The sequence below is a fragment of the Athene noctua genome, chromosome 5 (assembly GCF_965140245.1).
Source record: "Athene noctua chromosome 5, bAthNoc1.hap1.1, whole genome shotgun sequence".
In the NCBI taxonomy this organism is placed as follows: Eukaryota; Metazoa; Chordata; class Aves; order Strigiformes; family Strigidae; genus Athene; species Athene noctua.
Genome location: NC_134041.1, coordinates 55822184 through 55835925, shown reverse-complemented (window position 1 = coordinate 55835925; position 13742 = coordinate 55822184). Strand labels below are relative to the sequence as shown.

The 13742-nt window shown below is 39.7% G+C and overlaps 1 protein-coding gene across 7 annotated transcripts in view; it reads right to left on the bottom strand.

Annotated features, from left to right (window-relative positions):
- The window catches only part of ADD3 (adducin 3), a 103826-nt gene that overhangs the window by 38106 nt on the left and 51978 nt on the right, over positions 1-13742 (bottom strand). Inside the window, exon 1 of one of the 7 annotated variants that reach the window (XM_074907698.1) lies at positions 12531-12550. The exons of the other annotated variants lie outside the window; for them this stretch is intronic. The gene's annotated coding sequence lies outside the window, so the exon portion shown is untranslated. Of the gene's footprint in view, positions 1-12530; positions 12551-13742 lie in introns of those variants that run through there. 7 annotated transcript variants of the gene reach the window in all.

Sequence of the window (13742 nt, the reverse complement as noted above, 5' to 3'; positions counted from 1 at the left end):
CCTTGAAGCTAAGACATAGAATCATAGAATGGTTTGGGTTGGAAGGGACCTTAAAGATCATGTAGTTCCAACACCCCTGACGTGGAAGAACACCTTCCACTAGACCAGGTTGGTCAAAGCCCCGTCCAACCTGGACCTGGATAATTCCTGACAGGGGGCAGTCACAACCTCTCTGGGCAACCTGTTTCAGTGTCTCACCACCCTCATAATGGAGAATTTCTTCCTTAGGTCTAATATAAATCTACCCTCTTTCAGTTCAAAGGCATCATCACCCTACCACCACATTATCCTATCACTACATGCCCTTGTAAAATGTCTCTGCTCAACTTTCCTGTAGCCCCTTTAGGTACTGGAAGGCCACTATAAGGTCTCCCTGGAGCCTTCTCTTCTCCAGGCTGAACAACCCCAACTCTCTCAGCCTGTCCTCACAGGGGAGGGGCTCCAGCCCCTGAGCATCTTTGTAGCCTCCTCCGGACCTGTTCAAGAAGGTCCATGTCCATATGTTGGGGGCCCCAGAGCTGGACACAGCACTGCAGGTGGGGTCTCATGAGAGCAGAGTAGAGGGGAAGAATCCCCCCCCTTGACCTTGATGCAGCCCAGGATACTGTTGGCTTTCTGGGCTGTGAGCACACATTGCTGGGTCATGTTGAACTTCTCATCAACCAATATCCCCAAGTCCTCCTCTTCAGGACTGCTCTCAATCCACTCATCGCCCAGCCTGTATTTGTGCTTGAGATTGTCCCCACACATGTGCAGGACCTTGCACTTCCCCTTGCTGAACTTTATGAGGTTTGCACAGGCCCACCTCTCCAGCCTGTCCAGGTCCCTCTGGATAGCACATCCTTTCCCTCCATTGTGTTGACCGCACCACACAGCTTGGTGTTGTTAGCAAACTTGCTGGAGGTGCACTTAAGTATAGAAAATAAATTATGCATTCAAATTTAATCACTTTTAGAAGTGTATTAAGAACATACCTATTACAATCATCCCTAAACAGTAGTTCTAGCTGATGAAAGCACATGAACGTGTATAACTCCAGCATGCCAGCAGGCCGTAGAACCACAGGAAGGTCTGGGCACTCCTAAGCAGCTGCCAGCAGCACAGCCCGCTTGGGAGAACTGGCTCATGGGTCAGCACGGCCCTGATGGTCTCTCCCAGACTGGCAGTGCATTTCTGCTCTTGCTGACCCCGTTTTCTTGCCCCTTTTTTACAGATGACAGTATTTACCCACCCATGCCAAACCCATTTGGATGCCTGGAACAAAAGTAATAAATGTTATTAACAAATACTTATATATTTCAAAGAATCCATCAGTGGTCTCAGCACTTAATGGAAAATAATATCTTGCATTTATCCATTTCCTACACTAACTGATACCTTGCAGAGTTAGTATCAACAAGGAATACAAGTAAACTACACTTGGAGAGCAAAAATCATATTATTTGACCTTACTAAAGTCAGGGAACTCTTCAAAATAAACATCAGGGAGCTTTAACCCCAAATACCTATTTCAGTTTTATTATAAGCCCAGAAATGAAGACAGAAGACATAAATATCAGTTTTCAATAGGAATAACTGCTTTTCACTTTTGGTTTTAAGGATTCTGGTGAAACGCAAATGCTGCAGCACCAAAGCACCTTCATCTTTCGGTTCTCACGACCCTGCTCATATTCATGCTACAAAGGGGCAGAGTAGATTATACATGAGAGGAAAAAGAAAAGGACAGTATTTTGAATTCACCTAGCTTGAGAGGTAACTGGGACCTAGGCAATGAAAAAATAAGGTTGTATTTTCCAAAATATTACAACTTTAAGACAATAAAACCTTTTTTTTTTTTCTTTTTTTTTCTTTCTTTTTTTTTTTTTTAAAGACTTATCTCCACTTATCTACATAATCACTTGTGGCTAAGTTACCTAAAAATATTTCACGAGTCAGTAGACAACAGAAAGCCAAATTAAAAGATTACATTCTGTTAGTACTTATCCGTATTAAGCTGCAAAAGTACGCAAACGCATAACCCCCCACACATAGACAAGTAATGGCTGAAAAATCTCACTCAATCCTTTGAAAAAGATGAAATCTAGGTTCCTCCACAATATAAACTAAGAACTTATCCATGAAAAAACATATAACTGGAAAAGCCGATTGCAGTCAAAACCTTTCACATTATACAACACTCTTCCTCTCCCTCTTGCAATACAAAGCCTCCAACTTCCTCTGGTGACTTTTTTCTTCAGCTGCCTCTGAACAACACTGATTCAGGGGGAAAGATTTTCACTCTTTACACAGATCTACACAGAGTTATGCAGTAGAAGAACCAAGTCTGTTGTTTACATAAGTTTTTTAAATCCCATTGATTTATACCAACCTGGAAAGCACCATCTGGAGTAATGAGGGCTACTCCGAGCAATCTGCAAGAGCCCTCCTTGGTCACTGGTACAATATGTGACATTACATAGCAGGGAAAACTCTTATTGATCCCAGGACACATCAAAAGCCTTCTTGATTTACAGCAGTTTGATTATCCTGAGAAATGTCATGGCCAAAGCAGCTGCCTCCTGGGTTTTGCTGGAGGGTCAGAGGCTGCGATGGTGGGCAACCCAGATGATCGACACGAGGCAACTGCTGGATTTTACAAATGTTTACACGGACAACTGATCCTGTGTATGGCAGCACGCAGCCAAACCTTTTTATAGTGCAAACCCCTGGAGTTCCTCCTCTTCACATCAATTCCTGACCTTTACCACCATCAACAGTGTAGACCCCATTTAAGACCACTGCCACGTACTGACCATACAGAATTGCAGCTCAACACCCTCTGTAACTCGTAAGCAAGGAATGGGAAACCCGGCCAACAGCTAATCTCAGTGGGGACATCTGTAACTGGAGACTTGAAGAAAAGATGAAATTGGGCCAGGTCTTCGATCATAAAGTCTTCAGGACAAATTGTATCTTTATTTATATTATGCACCACACCCTGCATGATTCTCCCCAGTTCATCTTGGGATCTCTGAATCACTCTACTATAAATTTTAAATAAGGAGCAATTACACAAGTCACATTAATACACCACTATCAGCTTGACCATGTCAAAATAAATTGGCTAGCTTCTCAAAAATGAATTTTAACATTTTACTGACCTATATATACATTATCACATTAAACAGAAAACTAGAGCATTTCAAAAAAGCTGACTTATGGTAGTTATATTTAAAAACTAAGAATGTTTTAAATAAAAGAACACAGTTGCATATATTCATTTCACATATAAAGAATAGTCATAGTGGGAATGTTATGGTTGTCTTAACGTTTTTAATTGTAATTTAAAAACAATAATTTTAGGGATCGATGAAAGCTTGAGACAAACAAATGCCAGTCAAGCCCAGGCCTGACTGTGCAGCAGGCACATTGCCATTGACTGGCCATGAGAAGCATGAAAAAACCTAGGCATCTTGAGAAAAAAGCTACACATTTACTCCAGTAAATGCTCAAAAAAAACAAGCTACAAATTGAGGTGTAGAGGTAAGGCTCTGTTGGTAGGACTTGTATCAGCCATGGGATGGCACAGAGTACAAAAACCTGTAAATCACTATTCCTAAATTACGCTGACAGTGTTGTTTCTCACCTCATTCAGTCTTCAAAGATCTTGCTTTTTTCTCCATTACTGTCATTAGTTTTGCCCTAACATACGGGACAATTTTTCCCCTCTTTTGTCCATTTGCAAACATAAGCATTAATGTATGTTAAGACATAACATGAAAAAAATTAACAAACATGCAGAATTTGATTGAGGTTACGGTCATGTGCCTAATACATACAAAATTATCATCTTTAGAGGACTTAAGTTAAGCATACCTTATGCTACAGCTTTTCATGTTTTCCTGGCTGGCTTGAAGTGATCCTGCCCCTCCAACTCACATGTTCCATCTCCCCACCTCTCAAAATGCCATCCCCTAGCTGTGCCAGCACACCCCTCCGTGAAGATAGGGTCTAAACTGGATACACAAAGAGACTGGGGTTAAAAATCATTTAGGGTGGGAAGGCAGGGGAAAGTATGGAGTAGAGAAGGCCCACACGGAAGTTCAGGGGGCAGCCAGGCCTTCCCTCTTGAAAGTTTAAAAGGAAGCTACTTAATTAGCTGTGTTCAAAGCATGTTGCTTTAATTATCCTTCCCAGGGAAATCTCTAGGATTTACAGTGGTGCAGCAACACTTCTTCTGTATTTGCCCACACTGCTAATATTGTTTTCATCTTGCTTTAAAATAATTAAAAAACCTCAACCAACCACCTAACTAGCAAATACAGAAAGTTTCATTTGCAGTCAAAGTTTAACCTATATAAATATGTACATTAGTCTCAACTGTCTTGACTTGCATTTGACCTGCTTCTTGTCTCTGCCACCCTTTGCTCATGGTACTAGAAAAGAAAATCGAATTTAGAGAGGCAAAGGTCTTCTGCACCTTCAGGAATGGAAAATTACTCCACTGAATTTCAAGCAAGCCAGTCTGAAGTCAGGGGGTCATTTTGGACTTTGCCACAGCACTGAACAGAAAAGTTAGCATATCCCTGAACGAGTGCTGAAGATTTGATAACAAAAATTTTAGTAGGACACACAGTGAGGGGTATGGCGAGTCAGCATTAATCACAGTAGAAAGATTAGTTTTTTTAAAAGTCAAAAACAGAATATATAAGCATTTCATAATTAGGTTTGGTGGGGTTTTTTTCAGTGTAAGCAAGCAATTACCTACATTTAGCCTATAATTCTCCTTCTCCATCATCATTCATAAGCACTGAAAGTCTGGATAAAAACCATTCCACATCAGACTACTACAGTATTACAGAGCATGGACGCATTTCTAAATGCTTCTAAAATCCTGGGGACTTGCGAACATCTGCAATGGTCATTTGTAGAATGCAAAACCAGCCTGTCATTGAACACTGCGATTTAAACCATCCTCTCTTTTGTCCTAAGCAGTTGCATGGAACATGAATAATTTCATGTCTAAAGAGGAGTGTGCCCAACGTACCAGGTACAAAATTTCCTAGCAGCCAAGGTGGCACAAACAAACGCCATCCACCACAGACATCTTCAGACCCTTATAGTTAAGCAAGTGAATAAAAGCTTCTCGATGGTTTGTCTTAGGAGAAACAAACCAGGCATTCGAACAAATTGCAGCACCAGTGACTTAGAAGTCCAGTTGTGAAGACCTTGGTTATAATTTTGAAGGCATATACAGCCTTTGATCAGTCACACATGCAGCATGAAAGACTCTCCTTCAAGTCCTTCCCCAAACAATTCCTGAAGTTTTGGCTTCTAGAGCTTTTTTGTTTGTAGTTTCAAGAATATTCTGAAGCCAATAAATATATTAAATGGATCTGTCTCTTAGATAAAAGTTTCAGTAGAATGTATTATGACAAAAATTCATAAAATAACATACAAGTTGTATTTGAATTTCCAAAGCTCATTTGTAAACCTGGCCTAAAAGTGGTATTCGCCTGTTTGCAATTAAACCTGCTTATGTTTATACTGAATGCAAGTATCAGACACATTAGCCATGGGCTGGAGTTCAGAGTCTGAGTGCAGAGATGTGGGGGCAAATTTTTCTCTCAATTATATCATTATGAATCAAAAGCAACCAATTTTTTAAAAAATCAATTAACCACTGCTGTAAAAATGACATTGTGTTCTAAGCTTTGCTGATGATTATTTTTGAATATTTGAATAACTCATGGAAATCATCCTAGGTAAACATGGTATTTCAGTTTATACCGTAAGAAAATCACTGATGTTGCAAAAAAAATAAATGCCTGAGGCTATATAGATTACATCTGCTTGAGGAATGAAAGTAAATCACACCTTTTTTATGGCTTTCAGTTATCTTGTTCACTTATGTGGTGGGTGGTGTTTTTTTTTGAAACATCTGTAAAAACCTAACACTGTTCAAGGAATTAAAGTTCTCTGTATTAATGTAAGAACACGCCAAAAAATACCACAAAACTTTATTAATAAAGTGCTGAATAACAGGTGATTAGACGCCTGCCAAAGGCTCTTTCATGACAGCTCCCACAGACGTGCTGGAACGCTGTGGAGGACAACACTGACCCAGGGCAGGCAGAGCTCTGCATTAGCCACAGTGGGGATGCGGATAAACAGCATCTTTTTTGGAAGTCATTTCTCTAATCCAAAAATGAAAAAAGGAATCTGCGGGACGAATCTGGTCTCGAAGGTTTCTGGAAGGGTAGCAGTGGATGCTGCTTTCAGAGTTGGGCAGTATTTAGATAGGTTTTTTTATTAATTTTGGGTTTTTAAGATGCATTATTCTAACTCGCTAATTTATTGCATTATTTTGGGCAGGGAGATAGCTGGATTTCTATTCTTTTATCTTAATTATTGAATGATGCTTCTAGTACACATTGGAACAAGCATTTAAGATGCCATTTGTGGGTTGCTGTGGGTTTTTTGTTTTGTTCTTTTTAATTCTCTGGCAAATTGCTATGGGATTTTGATTTCTGCTTGCCTCATCACTATTATGTTCTCTCTTTGTGATAAATTACCAAACTGATCAGAGTTTGTACTGCAAAGCAGTCAGAAAGAAGTGATGAAAAGCATGCAAAGTTTTGTGCTATGTGAACAGACTTTTTCTTGAGACTTCTGGCTTCAAATTCAGAAAGTTGGAATTCATAATGAAAAACACTCCTACCTGGTGCACAACCCCTGTCCCTCACCGAGTGCAATTATACAAATTACGCTATATGAAATGTGAAGACAGGTTTTTGTTTTGGCTGTGTTCATTTTCATGTTATGTTCAAAGTGTTTGTAATCAGGTGATATTGGACTAGAATACTAGTGGTTTCTAAAAGACTGAAATGGATGGAGATATTCCAACTGGTTTATTTTTTTTAAGCTATTTTTAACTGACACATTAATGAGGCGCTGGATACAAAACTTTTAATGATTATACATCTGATATCTAAATAACAAAACATGAGAGAGAGAAAGATAGATAAGTAAATAAACAAATCCATCCCTTCCTGGCCCCTCCTGGCATGGTGCAGCAGGTTATGGGCATGCCAAGCTGTCCCAAAGTAACTCAACAGCTATCCAGAGCTAACTGTGCATTTCACCTTTTCATTCCATATTAGAAAATACTGCCCACAGCAGTAAATACTACAAGTCAGCTGTTTCATCTTTGCATGGGACATACACAAAAAGTAATTACTAAGGCTGCTTCATGTATTGTGACAACACAACTGTGAATGCTTTCAAAACTACGTTGTTTGGAAACACAATGTCTCCAAGTTACTTGTCTATGTTAGATGGGAACATCTTATACATCCAAGAGGTTTTTGTACTTTTTGCAGCAAAGTATAAAACACTTCAAAACTGAGAATTTAAATTGTCTCTCAGTTCTGCAAACTTGATCATAAGTTCAGTTAATGCACACTTATACTGGACTTTTTAAGTTATTGCCCGATGATCAGATGGAAAGAGCAACTTCTACATCTGTTCATCCTCAACATCAAAATACTACATCTTTCTCTTCTAACCAGATATCAACTTTTGCAATGTGTAAGAATTCTTTTTTACCTTTGTACCATGTTTGGCTTAAAATAACAAATAGGTTCAAAAGTTAAGCAGCAGGAGTGAATACATGCACAGTGCGATCAGGTAAGATCTCGTTTTCATAGAGCAACAAGTGAACAACAAGCATGTACCCAGACCTCTTGCTAACACGAAGCATAAGGCCAGACATGAGCACAGAACTGAGTTCGGTCATTTAAAAAATCGTCCCATGATAATTAAGCTGAACTTCTGAATAAACACAATTTTGCAAACATGAACAGTCAAAGAGGAACTTGGATAAACATATAGAAGAACTAAAAATAGTGTCTGTGCCCATGGTGGTAGTACTTCCTGAAACATGAACAAACAAAGCAATATATATGTTTGGAAATCTAAATTTGTAGTACAAATTTAAAGACAGTATGAACTGTCAAAGCATACTAAAGGCTAGATAGTGATAAGACTGGTACTTACAAATAGCATAGGTTCATAATTCTGAGAGAAGATGAGCATTCAAAATTCCCCAAGTGCCAGTGAAAGATGACCTGAAAAAGTTAGTTCTACCTGGGCAATAAAAGCACTCAACAGAATTGGGAATAGTACTAGTAGGGGTAGAATAGCTTGAAATTTTTTCTTCCTTGTCCTGTTCTTCCATTTCCAATGGCATCATTATCACTAACAAAAAGATAAATCAAATCAAATCATGACAGTCAAGTTATTCTTTCAGCTCATCTGACTTCCTCAATACAACCATGACAATGCTTGGTTGAAGGAAAAAAAAAAAAACAAACCCAAAGAGAAGAAAAAAGCCCAAACCACAACAAAAATCTGAACAAACTGTTACATAGGCTCAGAGTATCAGTTAAGAAATATAGCTGCTCTGAAACATTTAAAGAGAACACAAAGGGCCTTTACAATAGTATAACCTTTGCCTCTGTCTGCTAGCATCACAGTTTACACGGTTTCCATAGAAACCCTCTGCAAACATATGAATGTTCTTGTTGCGTTAGATGTTGAACAGAAAATCCTTTGTGGCAACTCTGGAGGGCCATGGCCAGTGCCAACCTCCCAGCGGAATAATACCCTTCACTATGCCTTGCCCAGCAGGCTCATGACACACTCGCTCACATGGCACAGCTGCTGCCATCACTTGTTTTTCCTCAACTACAAAAAAAAAAAAAAAAAAAAAAAAGGAGGTGCACATCCTAACTTAAATATTTCTTCCCACATGTAGTGCCCATTTTGCTGCCCATTGAACTGATGGCAAAGTCTCTACTGGACCCTCAGATGCAACTCAAGAGCTGCAGAGTGAGGGCACTGACTGGGAGCCTTCCAGCAGGCTTCCCGTCAGGGCACTGGGGAATATATTTACTTGATGAGTAGACAGCTACCCAGAAAAGGAATGCCACAATTCTTCATTACTAAATATTTTGAGAAAAGCACATTTTAAAAAAATACATAAAATTCTCAGGATGTGACAGGTACACTAGCCCAGAAGAAAAAAAAAAAAAAAAAAAAAATCACCTTCTTGTTTCTCATCATGGAAAGATCAGCTGATCTACAAATAACTCACATCCTGGATGGGCTCCTCCTCCAGCAACAGAGGCAAGAAAACTCTACCCAAGACAGTCTTAAATGTCATCAGGAGGGCTGGTTTCTTTTTTGGTAGTTAAGGGTATATGTGAGTGAAAGCTGAGGGACTAAAAGAAACTTGTTTTCATTTTAGAAAGGAGGAGCTACTGTCAAACATCTGAATGTTGTGTCACATCTGACCTTCCTCAAAATGCACATCCCCCCTGCAGCTTGTAAGTATTCTACCAGTACTGAAATAAAAGTGTTTCTAGTCAAGTAACTTAAAAGTGCACCTTTAAGACTAGTGGCACACATAGCTGGAGCATGCCTTGTTTGTAGACTGAAATATTCCTTTACAACATTATTTCTCTGAAACAACAAATTCCCAGTACAGCAAGTTTGATTCTAATTTCTGAGCTATCAATGGCATAACTTACGTAATTGCTTACAGATGTGCACAGTCTCAGGAAGGACAACAGCTCCAAAGGCCACATTCCAGATAAAAATCAGGTTTGTGGAGTCTGCATGGGAGGTGAAAGCCTGCCTGTCCTGTTCCATGTAGAACTGGAGAAGCCTTTCTGCTTGTGATTGGACACTTCACCTTGCAATACAGCCATTTCCAGCCACAATGACAAAAATTAACAGTGTAGTAATTTTGTCTTAAAAGCTGCAGAACGAAGACAGATTTTGTACCAGGAAGGAAAAAAAAAAAACCAACAAAAAACACACAAAAACCCCACACATCAAAAAACCCCCAATAAACCAAACAAAACCACCAACCAACACTTTTACTTTGAGAACGCTCTTGATTTCTAAGTTTATTTCGGCCCCTCCTAGAGGGGGCAGCCCCAAAAGGAAGCCCTCCAGGCTTTCTTGCGGCCACTCTCGCCTCCCACCCACCACCAGCCCAGGCCCTGCGCACAGGCTGCCAAACGAGCTCCGAGGGTGGCCAACCTCTCCTTTTAGCATCGCCTGCACAATGAAGCAAGGACGGGGTCAGCCGTAGCTGGCGTAGTTCTAATGCTTTAATAGTCTATTGTTCCTTTGCGCTCGGCAAGATAAAACACTGAAAACTGGCGTTTCCTGAGGGGAAGTGAATTCCCACTGTGTGTCGCAGGACGTTGGCCAAGGGCTCGGCTTCACAGGGGGCCAGCCCGCCCCATGACTCGGTGGGGAGATGGCGGGTTTGTTTTTGTTAGTGGGCGGCTTGCAGGAACATCTGCTCAGCAAAGCGGTGGTGCAGCTTTCGCCCATCACCCGCCTGCAGACCCTTCCCGCGGATCTATGCAAAATCATGTTTACTCCCTCTACAGATGGCTATCACTATAAAGATACTACATTGACAGTCCCACTGCTAAAATTTGGCTCCTACCTGATCAAATGTTTATGCTCTGTGTCCTGCCTTAAACTGTAGAAGGACTGAAAATATAATGGTTGCTACTGAGCTATAGGAAGTTTCCAGGGAGAGGGGAGCCACGGCATGAGCTCAGGGCAGAGCAGCCTGAAAGCAGGGCTGAAGCACCCCCAGCATCACATCCACCATGTTACAGGTAATAATGTTTGAGCACTGGGATGGGAGAAAGCACACAACAGACAGAAATTAATCCAACGTTACAGGAAAATATAAGATCGAGAAGTCATTTTATATTTTCGCCACATCCTCTTATCTAATAAAGAAGTGCAGTGAACATCATTAATGTCCCACTAATGAGACATCCAACTGCCCAGAACACAGCAATAATGAACGTGAGCTCTGTTTCCACCAAATCTACCAGAAAGATTCGTGAGGGTCTGCTTTCCCACTGACACGGACACGTGACTCCCATTAGCCTTAATAAGGACGAGTGCATTCAGTGGGCGAGAAATTTCCCAAGGTTGCATAACTGAACTGTGACATACTGAAGACACAGTATAGACTGCTAAGAGAGGCTACCCATCCCAAAACCACAGCGATACGCCAAATTCTTTCGTAAGTTTCTCATGAATTTGTTCAAATTTTGTCACAGTCAGAACTTCCTCACTTTAGTCCAGCAAAAACATTCAGAACTTCTCTTATGGCAAAATTATGGAAAAGCAAATCTGATAGTGGGATACTTAGCTCCTATTTTTAGGCTGAAAAACATAACTTTAAACGTGCGTTTTCTTTTTTATCTTAATGCATTGTCCCTGCATACTATTCTTGACTCCACAGTATATAAATTCTTACTTCTATAACAATGCAAATTTGTTGACAGGATGATAGGTTAAAGTTTATCTGTCAGGCTGCTTCCCCTGCACCAGTCAGAAAAATCTAGTTTTGTCAATTTATGTCCCTTTCAGTGCTCAGTGAGGCAAGGAAACAGTGGAGTGCCAGAATATAGAAACAATGTAAAAAAAAAAAACCCGAATGCAGAACTGAATATCAGACTCCTAGACTAAGCTCTGCATGCCCTCATAAAACTTTAAGATTAATACTGCATCTGTCAAAACTGCATTTAAGAAAAAACTGTTGAAAGCATGATTAACCTACTAAAAGTTAGAAGCTTTTTCTTCATCTTTTCTCCCCAGTTCAAGTTTATGCATTTTAAAATACGTGGATGCCTTGCCTTTTTCTTTCTTGGACACCAGAAAATTGAATTTCAAAGGCAATTTTAAAATAGTTGGTCATGTGTTTATCATAAGAAATCTATCTGATGTAATCCAAGACATTCAATGGTATTATACGTTAATGAAGGCTGCTTCATGCATTCTGCTATAGCTCTAAATGAGAACAGACTTCTCTATTATCTCCCACTGCAATGACTAACAGAGGCGAGTATCTAGTGTGCTACTACTTACACACATGATAAAAGTCCATTAGCGCACATACTCGCAGAAGTTGAACTACTTTGATAGAATAAACTGAGATAGGGAACTACAGTGCAACAGTTGCTGTAACTTCATGACTAGTGCTATGTTGCATTTTAGAGCCACATGTTAAAATGTATTTTCCAAATTAAATCAAGATTACATACCTATTTGTAGCTCAGCTGTTAAAAATAAAACAAAACCACCCAAACAAAAACCCAAACACAAAAAACAAACCCAAACTTTTTTTTTTTTTTTCCATAGAGTTAAAATTAAAACCTTGAAGGCCAGTACAGCAAATCATGGTGCTGCACCACAGCAGAATCAGCCCTGTGCCTGATATGGTTGTGCTCACTTTAGCTGCCAGCATATACTCAAAACTCTGAGCCTGCTCTCAGTCCTACCAAGGCTGGAGTTCTCTTTAAGTGGAATGAAAATCACATCACATATTCCTCAAAAAAAAAAGTAATATACAGAACAACTGAGGCAACCTGAGTAACTGATTTATGGATTACACAGGTACTAACTACACTGGAAAACCCCCATCAAACACAGAAATTTTAACTCACCAGTCACGTCATGACATTGCCGATAAAAATCACGCAAGTCTAAAACAGAAGACAATCAAAATACAGGACAACTTTCTGCAGCATCCATCCCCAACCATTCTGTCAAATACACAACAGCAATAGCACAAAGCATCTTTATGACAGGAATAAAAGGCTCTTTAAATGCTTCTTTTATTTTTTATTGAATGAACCCACTCTTACACAAAGTTCACGCAACGATGTCTCGAGCTTTAGTACTGCCAAATTGTGTATTTGATTAGTCAACTAAGGCAAGTCATATGCAGAACAATCTGAAATATTTATTGATTGTATGTAATTACTTCATGTAGCAAGTCAGGTGGCTGATTAAGACACTGAACTTATTCATATATTGAGATGTCTAGTTGTCAGGAAGATTAAAATCTTTTCGGTGTTTCACCATAGGTGACCAAACACTGCTCTGCTCCAAGTCACTGTCTGGCAAAACCCAAGGGAGTTAAGCACCAAAGCCACGGACTCCTCCCAGCTACAATATTAGCATTCTGTGTGGTTGACTCTTCTCACAGAATTAGTAATCTTTACTAACAGTGTTCCTCCCTCCAAGGAAGCACATCGCACCACACCTCCAAATTGTTTTAGAAGTACATATATATGAAGACCATAGTTGAAAAAGATATCATCAGAAGTGGCAAGTCGAGAGAAATCTTGTCCTAAATATTTTTCATATTTATTCATGAGAAAAGGGTGGAGAAAGAAACCACAGCTAAAAGATTCACAAACACAAACTCATTTATTTACAGGTTTGCAAAGCAAATCATTCTACCAACCTGTCATGTAACCCATAGGAAAATGCAGCTGCAGACTCTCTGGATCAAGATATTCACTGTTAGATGAAATTAAATTGCCCAGCTACTATATGAAGTTCTTAAAAACTGGTTGGGTTTTTTGTCACTTATAATCTCTCAGTCAGACAGGCACTAGATTAAAGTTAATTAGGAAATAACATGAAGCCAGAGCAGAAAGCAACCAGTTTCTAAACTTTAATAACTTGCGCTACAGGGCAGTTAAGAGCGCGGTTCTCCTACATTGTTTAGTGCCTTGAAATGAACACACTGATTACTGGCCATAAAATAAACTGCAGCTCTCATTTCTTAAATATTAAGACACATCAGAGTACAAAACACAGAACTGTATTCCTGATATTCAGACCTTTCTGTCAAAACACAAACTGAC